The sequence below is a fragment of the Tamandua tetradactyla genome, chromosome 4 (assembly GCF_023851605.1).
Source record: "Tamandua tetradactyla isolate mTamTet1 chromosome 4, mTamTet1.pri, whole genome shotgun sequence".
Lineage (NCBI taxonomy): Eukaryota > Metazoa > Chordata > Mammalia > Pilosa > Myrmecophagidae > Tamandua > Tamandua tetradactyla.
Window position 1 is genome coordinate 137,620,732 of NC_135330.1, and position 21,989 is coordinate 137,642,720.

General features: G+C 33.7%; 1 pseudogene; it reads right to left on the bottom strand.

The window, feature by feature from the left end:
• Nucleotides 1-2,039: 2,039 nt before the first annotated feature.
• LOC143680504 (NADH dehydrogenase [ubiquinone] 1 alpha subcomplex subunit 5 pseudogene) overlaps nucleotides 2,040-21,989 on the bottom strand; it is a 33,280-nt pseudogene continuing 13,330 nt past the window's right edge.

Genomic DNA, 21,989 nt, shown 5'->3' on the forward strand with positions numbered 1-21,989 from the left:
CTTAGGTAAGTCACTTTATTTCTGTGAGTCTCAATTTCCTCATCTGTCAATCAAGGAGATTGGATTAGAAAGCCTCTCTGGGTTTCCAAGCTCTGATATCAGGTAACCTACTGTGAAGCTCATTCCATCACAGCTGCCTATTCCACAAGTTCTGCCCCCCCAGTTACAAGAATTTTCTGACCATTTAGACAAAAGCAATGCATAGTGATGTATAGTTTCTTTCTATTTCTATAGCTTGTTTCTCCTAATTTTATAGTATTTATCGTATTGACTTAAATGATCCTTGCTGATGCATTTGTCTTTGATCTATACTAGAAGTCAAGAATTATTTATTATTCCCTTTGGTGAATTTTTTCTTCTGCACTTCCCCAATCTTCAGGGCCTAATGTTGCCCCATGCACAAAGTATAGTAAAGGTTCAGTAAAAATGTATCAAATAAAATCAAGGAACTGTATTTTCTGCCTCAAATTTGAACTTGATTGCCCTAAGAAAGCTGCTGGATCCCCCTCTTAATTTACTCAGTCTCTTGGCCATTGCTGTTCTTAGGACATTCCCTGGAAATCCCAGCACTGCATAAATCATTACTGAATCTTGAACTTGTTAATGTTCCTATACTATCCTCCCAATTTCAAATTTATTACCTACCATCCCAACTCATAGCTCCACATCATTTTCACAGGACAGACTCCTGTGTTTCTGTCACCAGCCTTAATCAGAACCTTTGAGACTCCAAAGCTCCTTTTCAGTATGTTTCCTACCTGGAAACAGTTTTTAACCCTTTGGAAGAAAAAATCAATTTTATTTATGGGTAGTATTATCTGTTCCCCTTATATCACTCTATTATACATGTATCAGAGCATGGCTCACACTTGACTTTAATTGCATGATGATTTTTCTACTGCCCACTAGACTGTGAGTTTCTTAAGGCAAGGATTTTTGTCTTTTATCTGTGTTTGCTCAGTACTTAGCATAAAGCCTGTCAGAGCACCCCACAGAGAAAGCAATATGTGAATAAACAGCTTGATGCCAGTATCTGGGTGGAATACACATGAACTATAAGTCATGGTTAGTGCCTTCAGAAAGCGCATAATCTATTTATGATGACAGTCTGAAGTGTATAAATGTGGACAGAAAAATCGCAGAGTAACTCCTAGATCTTGTTTTCTTTGAGGAAAATAAATCCTTACCACTAGGACAAAACTAAATATTCAGAGAAGTGATAGAAACCTGTAAGAAGAAGTATGGGGATGTTAAAAGGAGTTAATTAATTGAGCCCATAATACCATTTTCACCCATCTTCAGCTCTTCCAGAGTGTTTAAAAATTTAAATTGAATGCATAGAGAAAATAAACACGATAAATTAGTCTAATTCAAAGTGACAGTGCAAGAACCCATTGGTAGAGGCAGGGAAAGAAACAAATCAAAACTAATAGCATTCCTCTGAGTGAATATTGATACCAACATAAATTATAATCTCTATTAAGTTCATGAAGTGTTAATTAAAATTCTGCCCTACACAGCATCATGTACTGTACCTGTGTAAATGTTAGTGTTAACACATTTTACTGTTCCTAATTTATCATCTTCAAAACTCAAATGTTTTTATATGCTGTACTAGCAAAGAAACAAAACAGATAGATCTGATCTTCCTACCAAAGTGCCTTGTCTCCATTAAGAGTTTTTTTTCTTTTCCACAGATAATGCCCTTTGGGAAATAAATATGAATTCATTGTCTGTGATAATCCTGCTTCAATGTTTCCTGATTTTAATCTATATTTTTCAAAAAATATTAAAGAAAACTTCCTAGTCTTAAACTTAAGGTTCTACTATATTTGATACTAATAAAATGATGTTCTACTTTCAAAATTAAATTCACCAGTAATTGAACTTATGCGCGTGTTCTCCAGAATAATTTCTGATATATTTTTGTAGTTAATTGCTCTTTTTTTCCCCAATAATATGGAAACATCTTTAATGATATACCAGAACATTTAATTACACTGTTTTCCCATTAACACACCAAAGTCATTTAATGGTGATTATATTGGCTATTTCCATTGATTGGTGGGCAGTTCTTCCATCAAAGGCTCCCATGGTTTCCACTGCATTCTTCTCACCATACTTAGTTCATTTTCAGCCTGAAGAATCACCTGTTCTAACTGACCACTCTCAAGCTGGTCTTCTAATTTTTAAGATCTGGTTCTGCTTTAATAATCCCAAGCTTTTCATTTGTAATCTGTTCTGCATACTTTCCATAGGCTGTATTTTTAGGGACTTGTTCAACATCAATATTCTTAACCTCTTGTGCAGACTATCCCTTAATCCAATCCAACAAGGCCAGTGGTCTTCTTCAGCAAGTCTGCCACAGCGACGCTGACTACCAGATGACCAGCATTTTTTATTATCTATCACCTCAGATAGGTCATTGCTTGTGTATAGAAACATTACTGATTTTTGTACATTAATATTGTATCCCACTCCTTTGCTGAATCTCTCTATTATCTCAAGTAATGTTGCCATGAACTTCTCAGAGTTTCTAAGTTTAGAATCATGTCATCTACAAGTAATGAAAGTTTTACTTCTTCCTTTCCTATTTGGATGCCTTTTATTTCCTTCTCCCATTTAATTGCTCCAGCTAGGACTTCTAATGCAATGTTGAATAATAGTGGTGACAGTGGGCATCCATGTATCATTCCTGATCTTAGGGAGAATGCTTTCAGTTTCTCACCATTAAATAGGATGCTGGCTATGGGTTTTTCATATGATATTGAGAAAGCCTCTTTTGATCCTAATTTTGAAGTGTCTTTACTGGGAAAGGATGCTGTATTTTGTCAAATGATTTTCAGCATCAATCAATATGATCATGTGATTTTTCCCTTTTGATTTTTTAATGTGCTGTACTATGCTGATTGATGTTCTTATGTTGACGCACCCCCGCATTCCTGGTATAAATTCCACTTTGTCATGATGTATAATTCTTTTAATGTGTTGTTGCATTCAATCTGCTAGTATTTTGTTAAGAATTTTTGCATCGGTGTTCATTAGGGAGATTGGTCTGTAGTTTTCCTTTTTCCAGCATCTTTATCCAGTTTTGATATTAGAGTGATGTTAGCTTTATAAAATGAATAAGATAGCAGCCATTTTCCCTCAATTTTTTGGAAGAGTTTGAGCAGGATTGGTGTTAGTTCTTTTTTGAATGTTTAATAAAACTCTCTTGTGAAGCCATATGGGCCTGGGCTTTTCTTTTTGAGAAGATTTTTGTTGACTGATTGAATCTATTTGTAATTGGTTTGCTGAGATCTTCTCTTCCTTCTTGAGTCAGTACAGGTAATTCACGTGCTTCTAGGAATTTGTCCATTTCAGCTCAGTTGTCTAGTTTGTTGGTATATGGTTGTCATTATATTTCCTTATAACTTTTAAAATTTCTTCATGATCTGTGGTAACGATCCCCCTCTCATTTCTGATTTTGTTCATTTGTGTCCTCTCTCTTTTTCTCTTTATTAGTCTAGCCAAGGGTCCATCAATTTTACTAATTTTCTGCAAGCCAACTTTCGGTTTCGTTAATTTTTCGTATTGTTTTACTGTTCGCCAGTTGTTTATTTCTGGTTTAATCTTTATCATTTCTCTTCTTTTATTTGCTTTGTTCTTTCTCTAAATTGCCCCCTTAAGCAGCTAAATCTTCAAATTTTGTTCATTCTTTTTTTTAAATATTGGCATTTAGTGCAATAAAATTCCCTCTCAGCACTGCCTTTGCCACATCCCATAAGTTTTGATATATTGTGTTCTCATTATCATTTGTCTCCAGACATTTGCCGACTTTTCTAATAATGTCTTCCTTGACCCACTTATTTAAAAGTGTGTTGTTTTATCTCCATATATTTATGAAAGCTCTGGTTCTTTGGTGATTATTAATTTCCAGCTTAATTCTGTTGTGATCAGAGAAAGTGTTTTGGATCATTTAAATCTTATTAAATTCATAGAGATTCAGTTTGTGTCCCAGCATATGATTTGTCCTGGAGAATGTTTCATGTGCACTAGAGAAGAAATTATATCCTGCCGTTTTGGGGTGTAATGATCTGTATATATCTACCAGGTCTAATTCATTTATCCCATTGTTTAGGTACTCTATTTTCTCATTGATCCTCTGTCTGGTTGTTCTATCTATAATGGAGGGTAGTGTATTGAAGTCGTTCATGATTACGGTTGAAATGTCTTTAACTCCCTTTAGTTTTACTAGTGTTTGCCTCATGTAATTTGGTGCTCCTTGGTTGGGAGCATATACATTTATTATTGTTATTTTCTCCTGGTGAATTGTCCATTTCATTAATATGTAGTGTCCTTCTTTGTCTCTTATGACGTCTTGACATTTAAAGTCTATTTTGTCTGATATTAGTTTATTTGTTTTCTTTTGTTTACAACCTGCATAGTTCTTTTTCCATTCTTTCACTTTCAATCTAATTGTGTTCTTGAATCTAAAATATGTCTCGTAAACAGTATATAGTTTGGTCCATTAACCTTCAAAGTAGTTACTGTAAAAGCAATTCTTGACTCTACCATCTTATCCTTTACTTTTTATTTATCAGATCTATATTTTCTTTTCCTTCTTTCTTTTCTATCCTTTAAATTACTGTCACTCGCATGCTTAAATTCTATGTTCTCCTCCAGATCTCCCTCTGCTGTACTTGTTTGTGAGCTTATAGGACTCTCTTTAGTATTTCTTGTAAGGCAGGTCTCTTGTTGAGTAGTTTCTCCATTTTTGAATTTTAACCTCTCCTTCAATTTTGAAGGATAACTTAGTTGGATAAAGAATTCTTGACTAAAAGCCTTTCTCATTCAGGATCTTAAATATATCATACCACTGACTTCTTACTTTCCATGGTGCCTCTTGTATAGTCTGAAGTCAGTCTTATGTGTTTTCCCTTGTATATAGTAGATTGCTTTTCTCAGGCTGCTTTCAGGACTTTGTTTCTCTTCAACATTTGACTGTTTAGTTAGTATGCATCTTGGAGAAGGCCTATTTGGATTTATCTTATTTGCAGTTCACTGGGCAATTTGGAAATTTTTCTCTGCTTATATCTTCAACTAACTTTCCCAGCCCTTACTCTTCTCTTATCCTTCTAGGACACCATTGATTCTTATATTTGTGTGTCTCTTATTGTCTGTCATTTCCTTAAGGTAAAGTTGCATTTTTTTCCATCTGCCTTGCCATTTGTTCTTTTGTGCACTTTAGTTCATTTGTTCTGTTTTCTAGCTCACTTATTCTTCCTTCTGCTTCTTTGAATCTGCTATCATGTGTCTCTAGTATATTTCTGATTTAGTCTGCTGTATCTTTCATTTCTGTGAGCTGCCATTTTTCTATTTAATCTTCTGAATTCTTCTTTCTGTTCTTCTAGTGTCTTCCTGTTATCCTTTATTTCTTTATAAATATCCTCGAATATTCCGTATTCTGTGCCCTCTCAGGAATTTAGATTTGCTTTGTTTGGCTGGGCCATTTCTTCTTGGATTTCCATGTGCTTTGTGATTTTCTGTTGTGCTTGGGGCATTTGATTATCTTAATAATGTTGTTTTGCAAATTGGTTTTCCTTCACTCTTCTAAAGTTTTGTATTTGAAGGTTCACTTTCGCACTTGGTTTGTCAGTATTTTCCAGCCAAACAATGATTGTTTTCTCCCCATACCCTAACTTGTTCCATGGAGCAGGAATGAATTCAATCCACTCTGCTCCACCATGTTCCCAGAAGTCTCTAGTGTGTTGCTCTTAATTGACGAAGATACAAATAGCTGACTTCAAAATTTCCTAAAAGTATAAGGAGTATGTTTTATTTTGTTAATGCTGCTAGAAATGAAATATACCATAAATGGGTTGGCTTTTATAAAAGGAATTTATTAAGTTACAAGTTTACAGTTCTAAGGCCATAAAAAAGTCCAAACTAAGGCATCCAGAGAGAGATACCTTGACTCAAGTAAAGGCCAATCTGGGAAGGTGCATGGCTTCTGGTTTCCAACAGCTTCCCCTGGGGCCTTTTCATTAAGCATCTCCAAACATCTCTGACTTGGTCAGCTCTGAGCTTTTCCAAAAATGGTTCCTGTTTAAAGGACTCCAGTAAGAGGATTAAAACCCACCTTGAATGGGTGGAGATCCATTTCCATGGAAACCACTTAATTGAAAGTTCCCATCCACAACTAGGCGGGTCACATCTTTATGGAAACAACATAATCAAAAAGATGCCTCCCATATAATAGGTCTTCTGCCACAAGACTGGATTAGGATAAAGAGCATGGCTTTTCTGGGGTTAATAGCAGCTTTAAATCAGCACAGAGTACTACACTAGGAAGAGCCTGAAGCATCAACATCATGAAGATAACTCTCTATCAGTATTTTAATTTCCAATGTGATACTATGAGTCCTACACAATGGCTTTATTTAAACAATGGGAATGTATTGGCTTATGGCTTTGAAGATAGGAAAAGCCCAAAATTGAGATATCAGCAAGGTTTATCCTGCTCCTGAAGTCTGTAATATTCTGGTGTTGGCTGTTGACAATCTCTGGTGTTCCTTGGCTTGTATCCCTGCATTGTGTCACCTAGTACATTTCTCTTCCAGGCTCCATTGCCTTTTAGCTTCTTGCCCTTCCCCATGCCTTACTCTCAACTCTGTCTTTTCAGTTTCTTTCTCTTTATAAGTCTTCTAGTAACCCCAATTAAGACCCAACTCCATTAAGTTGAACCACAACTTAACTGAAAAGATCTTCAAGATGTATATATTAAGTTCATCCATAGAAAATTAAAAATTAAAAAAATATTATTAATTGATTATCTAAAGAAAGAGGCATAGTTTATTGTAGAAGCAATTCTAACTGGATCATTATGAAGTCCTAAGACAAAGTATTCTATTGTGTTTAGAATATGGTGCATAATAGCACGGTCTCTAGAGGCAAACAGATGAGAAATAAGTCCTGACTTCCTCATTTACTTGTAGTATGACCCAGGGAAAACTGCTTAATCTCTCTGTGCTTCAATTTGCTTTGTAAAGAGAGAAATTATAATTCCCACCCCATGTTTTGGAGGGAGGATTGGTTGACATAACCTATGCAAGATACTTATTACATCACCTAGGATAAAATAATAATAGCTATTATTATTATTGATATTATTGTTCATAATAGTAATAGCATGTTTAAAAAATGGCTTTATGGACTTAAGACAATAACTTATTTTCTTTTTAATGAATTCTTTATCTTCTTTGTTTGCAAGTGTGTTAATAGCATAAGCTACTCAACTTCTTTCATTCAGATATACTTTGGTTAAATTTTCAGATTCTTTTCTTTACTCTTTGATAGATGACCTATGCCAGTCAAAATCTCATTGATTAAATTTTAATTTGATGCCTTTACTTTCCAAAGTATAACCTAATTTTCAAAATCTGGATAGCTCTCCACTGTAATTTACTACGTAAACAACAAACAAGTCTCTAGCTATCCCAGCCCATCAACCCTATTTTTTTCCCAGTAAAGTAGACTATATAGTCTTTTTGCCAGAGACATTACCATAATAATAATAATAACAGTAAGACAATGGTTATCACTTGAGAAAAAAATCAAGTTTAAGGGGAAATTTTTATTCCTTAGAAGAAGCAGATCTCAAAATTTTGGTTGTAGAAATTTTTTACACTCTTAGAAATACATCATTGAGGACCCTAAAAAACTTTTTTCTCTATTAGTATTTACTGGATTAGAGAGTAAAGTATAAATTTACGTATATATTTATTCATTCATTTATAAACAAAATTAATAAGGCTATTGCATGTTACATAAATAATATTTTATGAAAAATAGCTGCATTTTGTAACAAAAAATTATCAAGAGGAGAAGCATCATTTTTCCATTTTTTGAAATTTCCTTACTAGTTGTCTTATTAAAAAGCAGCTGAATTTTTATATATGCTTCTGGATTAAATTTGTTGTGATATCGGTTTTGTTTAAATGATGCAATGAAAATCTTGCCTCATGCAAATAGCTTTTGAAAATGAGAGTAAAATTGTAAAAGCCTTTTCAGATAATTATGAATTTTTTTTTGAAATAGCACCAAACTTGAGAAGTGGTAGCTGCAATACTCAATCTGAAGCCACATCCACAAACTTTTAGTATTTTGCTACATTAATCCAATTTTCTTCATTGCCCTTTGGATGTGTAATTTACTAGTGCATGGTTTTATAGTATTATGCACTGCTTTTGAAAAATTGTGGTTGACTGAGTTATATATATCTACCAGTATTGACACATTTCAATATACAATATTTTTTAAAATTACATTTGTTAATAGCATCATTGATCTTATGAGAGAAATCTTAAGGGTTAGGAAGATGTCAAGTTTACATAGGAGAATGCTAATTTTCTAAACTTCTAATTTTCATTTGCAAGTTTGCATTTTAAAATTGGAAAATTGCTGTACCTTTATTTCCTTGAAGTGGCAGAATCACTTCATTAATTCTTTGAGAAAATATCTGCCAAATGCCCAGTTATGAGTGACTATTGCTTATCAGTTATTCTTTCAGGTAAAATGACTTTTAATGAAGAAAATGGCTAGTTCAGTTCTAAACTTAAGCAGTCACACAAATGCTTTTTTTTTTTCCCATGGGGACAATAATTTGTAGTTGGTTATGTAGCAGAAGTATTTTATTTGCACTTCCCAATTCATCATATGGAATACTTAAAAGTCTTGTATTCTAAGGTTGAGATTTCTAACAAAAGAATTATTTTTTATGGGTTTGTCAGGTCATTTTAAGTGAAATTTGCTTTCTTTTAAAAAGTTATTGTTAGTGTATGTTATTGAAGAGTACAATGACTGCTAGTTAAGTTTGATATCATTACCTTGATTTCTGCTAAGACAATAACAGTTTTACCCCTCACTGCTCTTTCGCCATCAGTGCAAATGTCAACCAAGTAGAAAAGGCCAATAATGTTTCAGTATTATCATAAAAAGATTTTTTTAAAACAAGTGTACCCTGAAAGTGTCATGGGAACCCTTGAGTTTTTTCATGCACTCTTGGTATATTGTTTCCTTAGTACAAGATTTAAATAGATTGACTCGTCCCTAATATATTTAATTTTAAAAACTGTATTTCAGAACTTTTATATGCATCTAGTAACATTCAAATTAAAATAAGAAAACTGAATATATCAAAGATTAAAGGTTTGCCTAAGTACATAGACAAGATTAAAGATAAAACTAAAATTCATGTACTCTAAGTAAGCCCAGAATTCTCCCTCTTATAATATTTCCTTCCTAATTCAATCTTGTAAAATAAAATTTGCTAAAACATTGATTCTTTCTAAAAATTTTCCAACTTCTCTCAAGCAAATCTTTGATTGAAATCTTAAATTATCTAGTCTTGAAATTTTCAAGAATCACAAATTCATAACAGATTTGAGGTAACAACCTGAAGAAAATATGATACAACTCAAAGTTGAAAACACTGCATAATTTCTTCTCAATAGAATGTCACACCATATGTACAATGCATTTCTAAGCCACATGTTTGTGGTATAGCAGAATAGGTCATGCTGCAAAAAAAAAAAAGTTTATTTTTGCCCAAACTATTGCATATTATCAATCAATTACAGCTTTCTGTAAAAACACAGTGCCTTCCTCTATTTGGACCAGCTGAAAATATGAGAGGAAAATAATATAAGATAATATTTTTCTAAATAAAAAATATCTAGTTTTATTTAAAGTAAAAATTGACAATAGAATGAGTGAGTTATCAAGAAATTGTATTTCAAATTCTGCAGTGTCATTGCTAGCACACCAATTAACAAGTAAAGGATTGATTTTATTTCCCAAAATTCTTTCCATATATCCTTCAATAAATTGATCAAATGCATTGAAATATTAAAAGTTTTGATAATGGAAATATTATTTGAAATGGAAATATTTACATTGGAAATGTAATTATATATGTGTGTGTGTATATATATACTTATTCATCTTTACTATGAAAGGATTGCAAACTAGCAATGCTAGTGGTCTTCAAATTTCAAGAATTTTGGCCCCTAATTAAGCCTTAGCTGTCGTATCTTTTCTGATTAACTTTCATCATATTGATACTTTGAGAATTTTTTTTAAATACAGGTCTCTAAAGTCTATATAGTCTATCTCTGCAGCTCTTGAGTGCCTTGTATAGCCCCTTTCATATAGTGTATGCTCAATAAATGCCTGTCAAACTGAAGTTTTAAAATGTACATTTAGAAATTTCCATTTGCTTGGTAGAATAATATTCATATGAACTATGAAGGATGGAGTATGAGATGAAGAATGGATCATTTAGATTTCATTTCCAAGAGCACATGGCCTTTTTTATATGCCAGCATAATGGATACACTGGAGTGAGGAAGCTGGGGGAGTTTTCTCCTGGGACTGTACTATATTTATCATCTATGTTGTCACTGGGTACATAAGGTCTATGCACTTTGTAAGAGGATTTCTGCCTAGAGAGCTATATTTTATTTTTCTGCTAAGATGATCAGTATAAAAATGACAAAGTGTTGGTAGCTGGAGTTTAAGAGTAGTTCCTGAAACTAGATGATGCTGTTCTCTGTTTTGATGGAGTCAACAGCAGAGCCAATTGTTTAATACTTACTGTTATGTACAGAGATGAAAGCCCTGAAGACTCACTTAGTTTAAAATTAATCAGCTGAGCAAAAGAAAAGGCAGTGTACTGCTTCTGTGAGTCAAAAGCATGCACAAATAAGCTACTGCCCAGTCTACAATTATATTTACCCACCATAATAAAGTGGCATCACATGTTTGCTTCCAGAGACTTTGTCAATTAAGTTAATTGTAAGGATCAGTGTGAAGATTTTTAACATCACAAGGAAGGGTATTCCAAATGCAATGTCAGTTTTGTTACCATTTATGCAAGATTTAAGCAGTAATATTTTCAGGTTCCCACCTGCTCATTCAAGTATTAGGGATTCAAACTAAAGGTGAAAACGTAGCTATGCCTGAATATCCAAATACTTGAGTTGCAATATTTTAATAGAATCATTGCATTTCTTAAAAAGCAATGAAAACATGATGACCTTTGAAATGTAAAAAACAGCATTAAAGAGAAAATACCGAATTGACTGCACTACAATGGAATGGTATTAACTTTTATTGACTGCATTATTATATGCATATATATGGAGAGAGAAAAATGTTAATCATTAAATTTTTACTTCTTTAGTGTTTGTACTCACTTGTATGCTGTATATTTCCTATGTTAAAAAGATACTTAGGGAAAATGAAAAAATTAAAATATAATTAACTAGGTGCTAAAATTCAAAGATTTTGGACTGTAGGTTATTTCTCCATTTTTCTTATGAAAATAAAATGACTGACTAGAACTATTTTAGACATAGTGCCAATTTGAAAGGATTAGGAGCCCTAGAAAAGCCATGTTTTAATCCTGATCCACCTTGGGAGGCATCCATTTCTTTTAATCCCTCTTCGGTATTGTAGGTAGGAAACTTGATTGCATTATCTCCATAGAGATGTGGTATTCCCAATTGTGGGTATTAACCTTTGATTAGAGGGAGATGTGACTCCTACCCATTCCAGGTGAGTCTTGATTAGTTTATGGGATCCTTTAAAAGCAGAAACATTTTGGATAAAGCTTCAGAGCCACTAGAGCCAGGAGAGTGCTGACAGCCAGAGAATTTTGGAGATGAAGAAGAAAAATGCCCCCAGGGTAGCTTCATAAAACAAGAAGTCTGGAGAGAAAGCTAGCAGTTGTCACCATGTACACCATGTGCCTTTCCAGTTGAGAGAGAATTCTGAATGTCATCAACCTTCTTGAACCAAGGTATCATTCCCTGGATGCCTTCGATTGGACATTTCTATAGCTTTACTTTAATTTGGACACTCTCATGGCCTTAGAACTATAAACTTGCAGCTTAATAAATTCCCCCTTTTTAAAAGCCATTCTGTTTCTGGTATATCACATTCCCTAGCAGCTTGCAAACTAGAATAGATATCCTAATGGATATTACTTTTTAAATATACTTTTTTAAATATTAAATTTTATATTCTTTGTCATATTCTTATCTCCAAAAATTATGTTGAAAGTGTTCATCCTGTGATATGTTATTAAATCAATAAATATCAATATAAAAGCATTCAAGTTGTGTTTATAGTAGGGATTATGAGGCGATATTTGGTGACCAGTTTATCATTAGAGATGAATTTTGTTTTGCTTAAGATTTTCATACAATAGCAAGACCTTTGATGCCAATGGCATATGCAGAAGTGCGGAATTATTCTAAAGTACTGTTCTTCAATTTAGTCCCCTATTCTTACAATAATAGAAATGGGATTTCTTGCTTCTGAGGGTAATTTATCCCTAGAGAATAAGGTATTACTTATTACAATGAATGTTTCTATCTCTATTTTTTCTATGTTCTATCAGAGTGATTCATCTTCAAAGCTAAATTGTCAGAATTGTCAGCAGTCCTATAATATAGGACTATGATCATGAACAGGATGTTGATGAAAATGACAAAAAGTAGCTACTGCTTCTTGAGCACATATTATGTGTCAAACAATGTACCAGGCAGATTGCATTCATAATCTTTGTTAATCCTCGCAATGACCTTTGGGCAAAAATGACATTACACTCAGTTCACAAATGAGAATATGTGGCTTAGGGAGTTTAAATGCTTTGTCCGTCATTATGGACTAGTAAATATCAAAACTAGGATTCATATCCAAGTACTGATTCACACACATGCCTTTCCATGAAGTTTGATTTGTGAATGAAATTGCTTGCAACAATCAAGATGATCCTGAAATATACTCATGTAATTAAACCATGCTGCATTAAATATTGTGAAAGATTGTGTTTATCAAAGGCTGTTTGATGAAGGCACAATCATCCTGTATTCCTTCACTCTTTCCGAAAGAGTGAAGGAATATCTGCTGTCAAGAAGGGTGTAGAGGTGTTAAAAAAAGAATGTAAGCAGTGTAATTCTATTCATTCAATGATGAACAAGATGAATAACCTTCTTCAATATAGTTTTGAGCAGAATCAAATGGTATGATTGCTAATCTACTAATTGAGCAAACAGGGTTTGAAATGGCCACATTGGAATCTGTTAGCGATCTGGACATTTACCATTTTGCTTGGTGACTTCAGAAGTCAAACAATTTTCATTCTGCATTAAATTACTAAACTTCCATTAGTCTATAGGCCATAAAATATACTTTGGTAAATTCATTCAGGGATTTTGCATTATCTAAGAGAAGAACATTTGAAGAATAATGAATATGGATTATTGAAAGCCTGTTTCTATGTACGGTATCTTTCATCCAGCAGAATTTATTGAGTGTCTACCAAGAGCCAGACACAGTCCCAGGACTTAGTGGTACAGGCTCTTCTGTGATCTCATGTGCTTGTATATTTGCAGATGAGTGTGGGGAGGGGAGAAGGAGACAAACAATAGATTCAAAAAACAATATATGAATAAGATTGAGTGGCATTATATAGTAAGTAAGGCAAGATGCTGTGATACACAGTAAAAGGACAAGAAGGATGTTGTCAGCAAAGGTTTTTTGTTTGTTTGTTTGTTTTTAATTAGAGAAGTTGTGGATTTAAAAAACAATCCTGCATAAAATACAGGATTCCAATATACCATCTTGCATGGATGTGGTATGTTTGTTATACTTGATGAAAGCACACATTTATAATTGTACTATTAATTGTAGTCTATGGTTCAAATTAGGGTTCACTGTTTGTGTAGTACAGTTCCATGGATTTACTTTTTAATTTTTATTCTATTTTCCTATATACAACCTAACATTTCCTCTTTTCACCGAGGTCAGATAAACATTTTGGTGCTGTATATTATGTTCACAATGTCATGCTGTCATCACCACTCCATTATCCATTACCAAGACATTTCTCTCATTCTATTAGAAAGCTTGAATATATTAAGTCTTAACTACCTTTTCCCTATCCCCACCCAGTCCTCTGGTAACCTATATTTTATATCCTGACTCTATGAGTTTGCTTATTCTAATTATTTCATATCATTGAGATAATGCAATCTTCATCCTTTTGTGTCCAGCTTATTTCAGTCAACATGGTGCCTTCAGGTTCATCCATGTCATTGCATGTGTCAGAAATTCATTCCTAGACTGCATTTTATATAATTTAAGAAACACATTTAATTTAACTCTATTTACATACATATTTAAAATAAGTAAATAAATAATAAAGAATCACAAAAAATAAAAGATAAACAAACAGCTGAGAAAAGTATTCCAGTGCATGAAAATGCAAGAATACCTAAAACTGCAATGATCAAATGTTTGTAAAGTTGACTCCTTATATAAGTGATGAATAGTATAAAATATCTTAATAAAACATAGTTCATTTGTTCTTTTTACATATTTTTGTTTTTAAAAATTGAGAGAACATAATAATCTGGTGCACTTTTCTCACATAAATGATATAAAAACAAAAAGATGGAATTTCTCTGTGACCTCAAGGGAGCTCACAGATGCCTTAAATTCATGTATTTCTGTCCAAGTGCACCCGACTCTGTGACAGTGATGTTTAAGTTGTAATTAATAAATTATAGTCAACAGGAAAAATTAATGAATCCAGAATGCATTTTGTTTAGTCAATCTAAAAAAAGGGACAGTTGAATATCATGTCAAATGAACGCAAGTAGACATATGATTTCTGATTACCAACAAGCATAACTTCTATAATGATCTCAGAAAAACAGGTCTTTGTACAGTGCTGAATGACAGTGAGGACAGTGGGTGTCCTTGTCTTATTCTTGATCTTAGAGGGAAAGCTTTCAGTTTTTGACCACTAAGTAGGATATTAGCTGTGGATATTCATATTCCTTTATCAGTTTGAAGAAGATTCCTTCTATTCTTGGTTTTGGAAGTATTTTTATCAACAAGGTGATAGATTTTGTCAGATGCCTTTTTTGCATCAGTTGAGATGGTCATGTGCTCGTATTTTCCTTCATTTTGTTAATGTGGTGCATTGCATTAATTGATTTTTCTTATGTTGCACCACCTTTGCACAGTATGAATAAATCCCACTTGATCTCAGTGCATAATTATTCAATGTGCTGTTGGATTCAGTTTGCTAGTATTCTGTTGAGGATTTTTGCACCTATATTCATAAAAGATATTGCTTTGTAATTTTCTTTTCTTCTAATGTCTTTATCTGGCTTTGGTATAAGGGTGATGTTCACAGTATCCTTTTATAGTCCTTTTTATTTCAGTTGGGTCAATAGTAGTGTCTCCCTTTCATTTCTGATTTTAGATACTTGTGTCTTTCCTCTCTTTTTATTCATCAATCCAGCTAAAGGTTTGTCAATTTTATTGACATTGCATAGCCTGATTTCATCCACTTCTTTTAACTCACCTCACACTGCATCTCTCCACCTCCCTCATCTACTACAGTTTTGCCATTACACTGGTCTTCTTACTCCTTGAAAACAGAAATACTACTCATGTGTTCTTTTGTGCATATGTTTTTTGCAGTTTCTTTTATTCTCCTCATTTTTTTAAATGAGAGGAGATGTAGGCTTACATAGAAGTTATGCAGAAAGTCTAGAGTTCCCATATACTACTCAAATGACTATCTTTCCCTATTAACGCTTAGCATTAGTATAGTACCTTGTTACAATTGATGAAGAAATATTATAATTGTACTATTAACTGCAGTCTCATAGTTTATATTAGAATTCACTCTTTGCATTTTAGAGTTCTATGCTTTTTTTAAACTATTCTAGTAACATATCTACAACCTAAAATTTCCCATTTTAACAACATTCCAATATACAATTCAGTGGTGTTAATTACATACACAATGTTAATTACATTCACCACTATCTTTTAGCAAAAAATTTTCACCAACAGTAGCACCCTACCACTTTTCTTGCCCCTGGTAGACTACATTCCAGCTCCTGAATCCATATTATAGCACTTATCAGAACATTACACTGCTTTAACAGCTGAACAATATTCCTATGTATGTATATGCTACATTTTGTTTATCCACCCATCTATTGTTGGACTACTGGGAACTCACAGATTTGAGTGTGTCTAAGCAATCTCCCAGCCCTCACCATATCCCTGCTTTCCCTCTCTTGCTTGCTTGTGTGTGGATGTTTCAACTCAATATGTTTGCATTTCACAACCAGGGGGAGACAAGAATAATAGAAAAGCCTTACCATGTCTTGAGACCAAAACCCTGGATAAGCATCCCCAGCTGTTTACAAAGTTGCTAACTCTACACAAAGATTGCTTGATGCATTATTTTTTGCTCAGTGGCAGGGCCCCCTCTTCCTGAGAGTATATAAAAACCCAGCTCTTGGAGAGTACATAGTACCTGTGCAGGTTTGAATTTGTTATGCACCCCAGAAAAGCCAATGTTCTTTTGATCCAATCTTTGGGGGCAGACTTATAATTGGGAGGGAACATTTTATAAGGTGTTCCCATGGAGATGTGACCTTGCCAATTCAAGGTGGGTCTTAATCTGTTTTTGGAGTCCTTTTAAAGAACTGAGAGTGTTTGGAAAAGTTAAGAAAGAAAGCACCCCAGGTAGAAACAAGAAGTACCCACAGGAGCTAAGAGAGCCATTTTGAAACCAGAAGCCAGGAGAGAAGGACAGCAGATGTGGCCATGTGCCTTTCCACATAACATAGGAAAGGAATCTCACATGCCAGCTGCCTTTCCTCCAAGAAGGCATCCTCTCATTGTGCTTAATTTGAACATTTTCACAGCCTTAGAATTGTAATTTATAACTTAATAAATCCCCTTTGTAAAAGCCAATCCAGGGTGAGCTCAGGTGACTAAGCAGGCAGAGTTCTTGCCTGCCATGCCAGAGATCTGGGTTTAATTCCTGATGCCTGCTCATGATAAAAATATATATATATATATATATATATATGTCAATCCATTTCTGGTATATTGCATTTTGACAGCTTTAGCCAACCAAAGCAGTACTTAATCTCTAAAGCTGAGCAAGGCATGCAGAGCCTCCATCCATCAAACCTGACCTGAGCAATTGGCCTCCCCAGAGAACCAAACAGTATGGGGCCTCTTCCTCTACTCTTTTGGACCATTTGTACTCTGTATGAAATAAAATGGCCATTTGTTGAGAATTTCTGTTGTGTCCAAGCCTGTGTTTTCATGATGCACCAGAGAGCAACTCACCCCTCTACAACCCCAAAAGTTGATTCGTCTTTTGGCAATTGTGGATAGTGCCTCTGGGCATTGGTATGCAATTATCTGCTGAAGTCCCTGCTTTCTATTCTATAGATATATGCCTAGAAGTGAGATTTCCAAATTATATGGTACATTTCTAATGAACTTTCTAAGGAGCAGACAAACTGTTTTCTTCAGAGGCTGAACTGTTTTATACTCTTGTAGAATATGAATGAGTGTCCCTGTTTCTAAAAATCCTCTTCAGCACCTGTTATTTTCAATTTAAAAAAATAGTAGCCATTCTTGTGGGTGTGGAATGGCATCTCAATGTGCTTTTGATTTGTATTTTCCTGACGGCTAATGATGTTGGTCAAATTTTCATGCCCTTATTAATATATAGCTTTGGAGAAATGCCTATCAGAGTCTTTTGCACATTTTTAAATTGACTTGTCTTTTTGTTATTGAATTAAAGGATTTATTTATCTATCTGAATCTGAAACCCTCATGCCATGCATTTTGTTTCCAAATATTTTTCTCCCATTCTGTACAATGTCATTTTACTTTCATATAAAGTACTTTGATGCATGAAAGTTTATAATTTTTATGCACTCATTCCATCTGATTTTTTTTTCTTTTGTTGTTTGTGTCTTCGTAGTAAAGTCTAAGAAACCATTGCTTAATAAAAGTCCTGACATTGCTTCTCTATGTTTTCTTCTGGGAGTTGTCTAGGTGTGGTTGTTATATTAAGGCATTTGATCCATTTTGATTAAATTTTTGTATATGGTATGTGGCATGGTTCCTCCTTTCTTAGTTTGCTTATGGATATCCAGTTTTTCCTGCATCATTTACTGGAGACTTATTCTTTTCCCATTGAACGTCTCAATTCCATTATTAAAAATCACTTGACCATAGGTATGAGGGTTTCAAATTCAATTGAGTTGAATTTCAGTTGAATCGAGAGCTCTATATGTCTGTTCTATATGTCCATTGCACTACATGTTTTGTTCCAGTACCATGCTGTTTTGATTACTGTAGCTTTGTAATAAATTTTAAAATTGGGAAATGCATTTTCTTACTTGGTTCTTCTTTTTACAATGGCTTTTGCCTTTGAGGCACATTACCTGTTGAGATAAATTTGATGTGTTTTTTCCTTTTCTGCCAAGAAGGTTGTTGGAGTTTTGGTTGGTACTGTGTAGAATCTGTAAATTGCTTTGGATAGAAAAGACATTTTACCAATATTTAGTCTTCTAATGTATGAACTCAGAAAGTTCTTCCATTTATTTAGGTCTTCTCTGATTTCTTTCAGCAATGTCTTGTAATTTCCCATATAGAAGCTTTTTACATCCTTGGTTAAATGTATTCCTAGATATTTCATTCCTTTAGTTGCTATTTTAATGCAATATTCTTCTTGATTTCCTCTTGAAGAGTGTTCATTACTAGGGTGGAGAAACACCACTGATTTTACCAGGTTTATGTTATACCCTGCCCCTTTGCTAAATTAGTTTATAAGCTCTAATAGCTTTGTTGTAGATATTTCAGGATTGTCTATGTATAGGATCATATCATGTACAAATCAAGAAAGTTTACTACATCCTTTCCAATGTAGATGCATTTTATTTCTTTTTTCTTCCTAATTGTTCTAGCTAGGAATTGCCATACATTGTAGAAAAAAATGGTGTCAGTGTACATCCTTGTCTTATTCCTGATCTTAGAGGGAAAGCTTTTAGTCTTTTACCATTTAAAGTATAATGTTAATGTATAACTCACCGTTGAATATAATGCTAATTGTGGGTTTTCTATATATGCCTTCCATCACACTCAGAAGGTTTCTTTTTCTTGCTAAATTTCTGAGTGATTTTATGAGGAATGAGGACTGAATTTTGTGTAATTTTCAATGTGCTGTTGTATTTGTTTTGCTAGTATTTTTTTGAGGATTTTTGTATCAATATTCATACAGGATATTGGTCTGCAATTTTCTTTTCTTATTATATCTTTTTCTGGCTTTGGAATTAGGGTGATTCTGACCTTATAGAATGAGTTAAGAAGTGCCTATATATTTTCAGTTGTTGGAAGATACTGAGAAGGATCGTAATGTTTGGTAAAATTCTTGTAACGTTTGGTAAAATTCACGAGGGAAGCCATCTGGTCCTCATCTTTCCCTTGTGGGGAGGTTTCTGATTACTGATTTAAACTCTTACCTTACCATTGGCCTGTTTAAGATCCTCTATTTCTTCTTGAGCCAGTGTAGGTTTTTTGTGTGGTTCTGGAAATTTGTTCACTTCAGCTAAATTATCTAAATTGTTGGGCTGTGATTGCCCGGAATATCCTCTTATTACTTTTTATATCTATGGGGTCAGTGGTAATGTTTCCCCTTCATTTCTGATTTTACTATTTGTATCTTCTTTCTTTTTTTTTTTTGTCATTCAACTAGAGGTTTTTTTAAGATTTTATTGATCTTTTCTAAGAAGAAACTCTTGGTTTCACTGTTGCTTTCTATTATTTTTAAATTTTATACGTCTTTTATCTCCCCTCTAATCTTTGTTATTTTCTTCCTTCCTCTCCGATTGGCTTTATTTTGTTCTTCTTTTCCTAGGTCATCAGCTGTGATGTTAGGTCTAATTGGAGATCTTTCTTTTTTTATCAAGTAAGCATTTGGAGCTATAAAATTCCTTCTCATTATTGCCTTTGCTACTTCCCATAAGTTTTGGTGTGCTTTAATTTCATTTTCATTTTCCTCAAATACTTCTTAATTTCTTTTGTGATTTCTTTTTTGATCCATTGGTTGTTTATGAGTGTGTTATTTGTGAATTTTCTGTGTCTCCCTCTGTTACTGATATCTAGGTTTATTCCACTGTGGTCAGAAAAGAAACATTGCATGATTCCAGTATTTTTTTAAAATTTATTGAGACTTATTTTGTGGCATATGATCTTTCCTAGAGAATGATTCATGTTCCCTAGAGAAGAATAGGTTTTCTGCTGCTGTTGGATGAATTGTTCTACACATATCTGTTCGGTCCTATTGGTATATATTATTTAAGTCTCTATCTACTTATTGACATTCTGTGTACATGTGCTGTCCACTATTGAAAGTCAGGTATTACAGACTCCTGCTATTAACATTTAAATGTCTATTTCTTCCTTCAAATCCATCAATATTCATTTCATATAAGTTGGGGCTCTCCTGTTAGGTGCATATATATTTATAATTGCATGTCTTGTTTTTTGAATTGATCCCTTAATCAATATGTAATGTAATTTCTTGTCCCTTGAAACAGTTTTAACTTAAATTCTACTTTATCTGATGTTAGTATAGCTACTCCAGATCTCTTTTGGCAACTCTTTGCATGAAAATCTTTTCCCAATTGTTTCACATTGAATCTACAGTGTCTTTCAATGTATGGTAAATCTCTTGTAAACAGTATATAGTGGGGTCGTGCTTTGTTATCCCTTATGCCAATCTCTGACTTTTGACTAGAGAGTTTTATTCCTGCATAGTCAAAGCAACTGCTGTCAATACAGGACTTTTTTCCCCTGCCGTTTTTCTGTTTGGTCTCTGTAACTCATACACTTTTCAACCCTCAATTTTTCCATTAGTGCTTACTTCCATGTTTATTTGATTTTGTAGTGTACTATTTGGGGCCCCTTGTCATTCTCTTCTGTATATGTATTTTCAAATATCTTCTTTGCTGTTACCATAGAGCTTAAAGTTAGAATCCTAAGTCTATAATGATCATTTTTTATTTGATACCAACTTAACTTCAATAAAGTATCCAAACAACTGTTTTTATATCCCTTCCTTCCTGCACCTTTTGGTTTTACATAGTACAAATTACATATTTAGATATTGCATGTATAAAGCTATAGGTTTATCATTACTTTTGTGCATTTTATTTTAGAACCTCCAAAAAACACGAAGTATGGTTAAACTGCACCTACATATACAGCAGTATTTCCATTTATAATTGCCCCCATGGTTACCATGGCCAGTGATCTTTATTTTTTATGCCCCTTTGAGCCACTGTTTAATGCTCTTTCCTTTCATTCTAGAATATTTCTCTTAGCATTGCTTATAGGGAAGGCCTTGTGTTAATAAACTCCTTCTGCTTTCATTTATCTGAAAATGTATTAATCTTCCCATCATTTTCAAGAATGAGTTTCACCAGATATAAAATTCTTGGTTGGCGATTGTTTTGTTTGAGCATTTTGAGAATTTTGTCCCACGGCCTTCTTTCTGCCATGGTTTCTGATTGTATTGGAACTCCCTTATTCATAACATGTTGCTTTTCTCATGCACCTTTCAGAGCTCTGTCCCTGTCCTCGGCATGTGATAGTTTGATTACAATTTGCCTGGACTTGGTTCTCTTCAACTTTATCCTGTCTGGGATTCACTGGGTTTCTTAAATATATATGTATATATATATATATATATTTCATGTCTCTCAGTAAATTTGGGAAGCTTTCTGTCATTTCTTTGAATATTCCTTCTGCTCCTTTCTCTCTTTCTTCTCTTTCTGGGACTCCTATAATGTATATATTGGCATACTTGATGGTGTATTATTGGTCTCTTCAGCTCTATTCACTTTTTTAAATTCTTTTTTTCTTTCTGGTCCTCAGCCTAAATTATTTCAATAGTTTTATCTTTGAATTAGTTAATGGATTCTTTTATCTGCCATCTTTATTTGGTTGGTGAAACAGCAGACTCTAGGGAATTTCTCATTATAGATATTGTATTAGTTAGGGTTCTCTAAAGAAACAGAGTCAGCAGGGAACACTTGCAA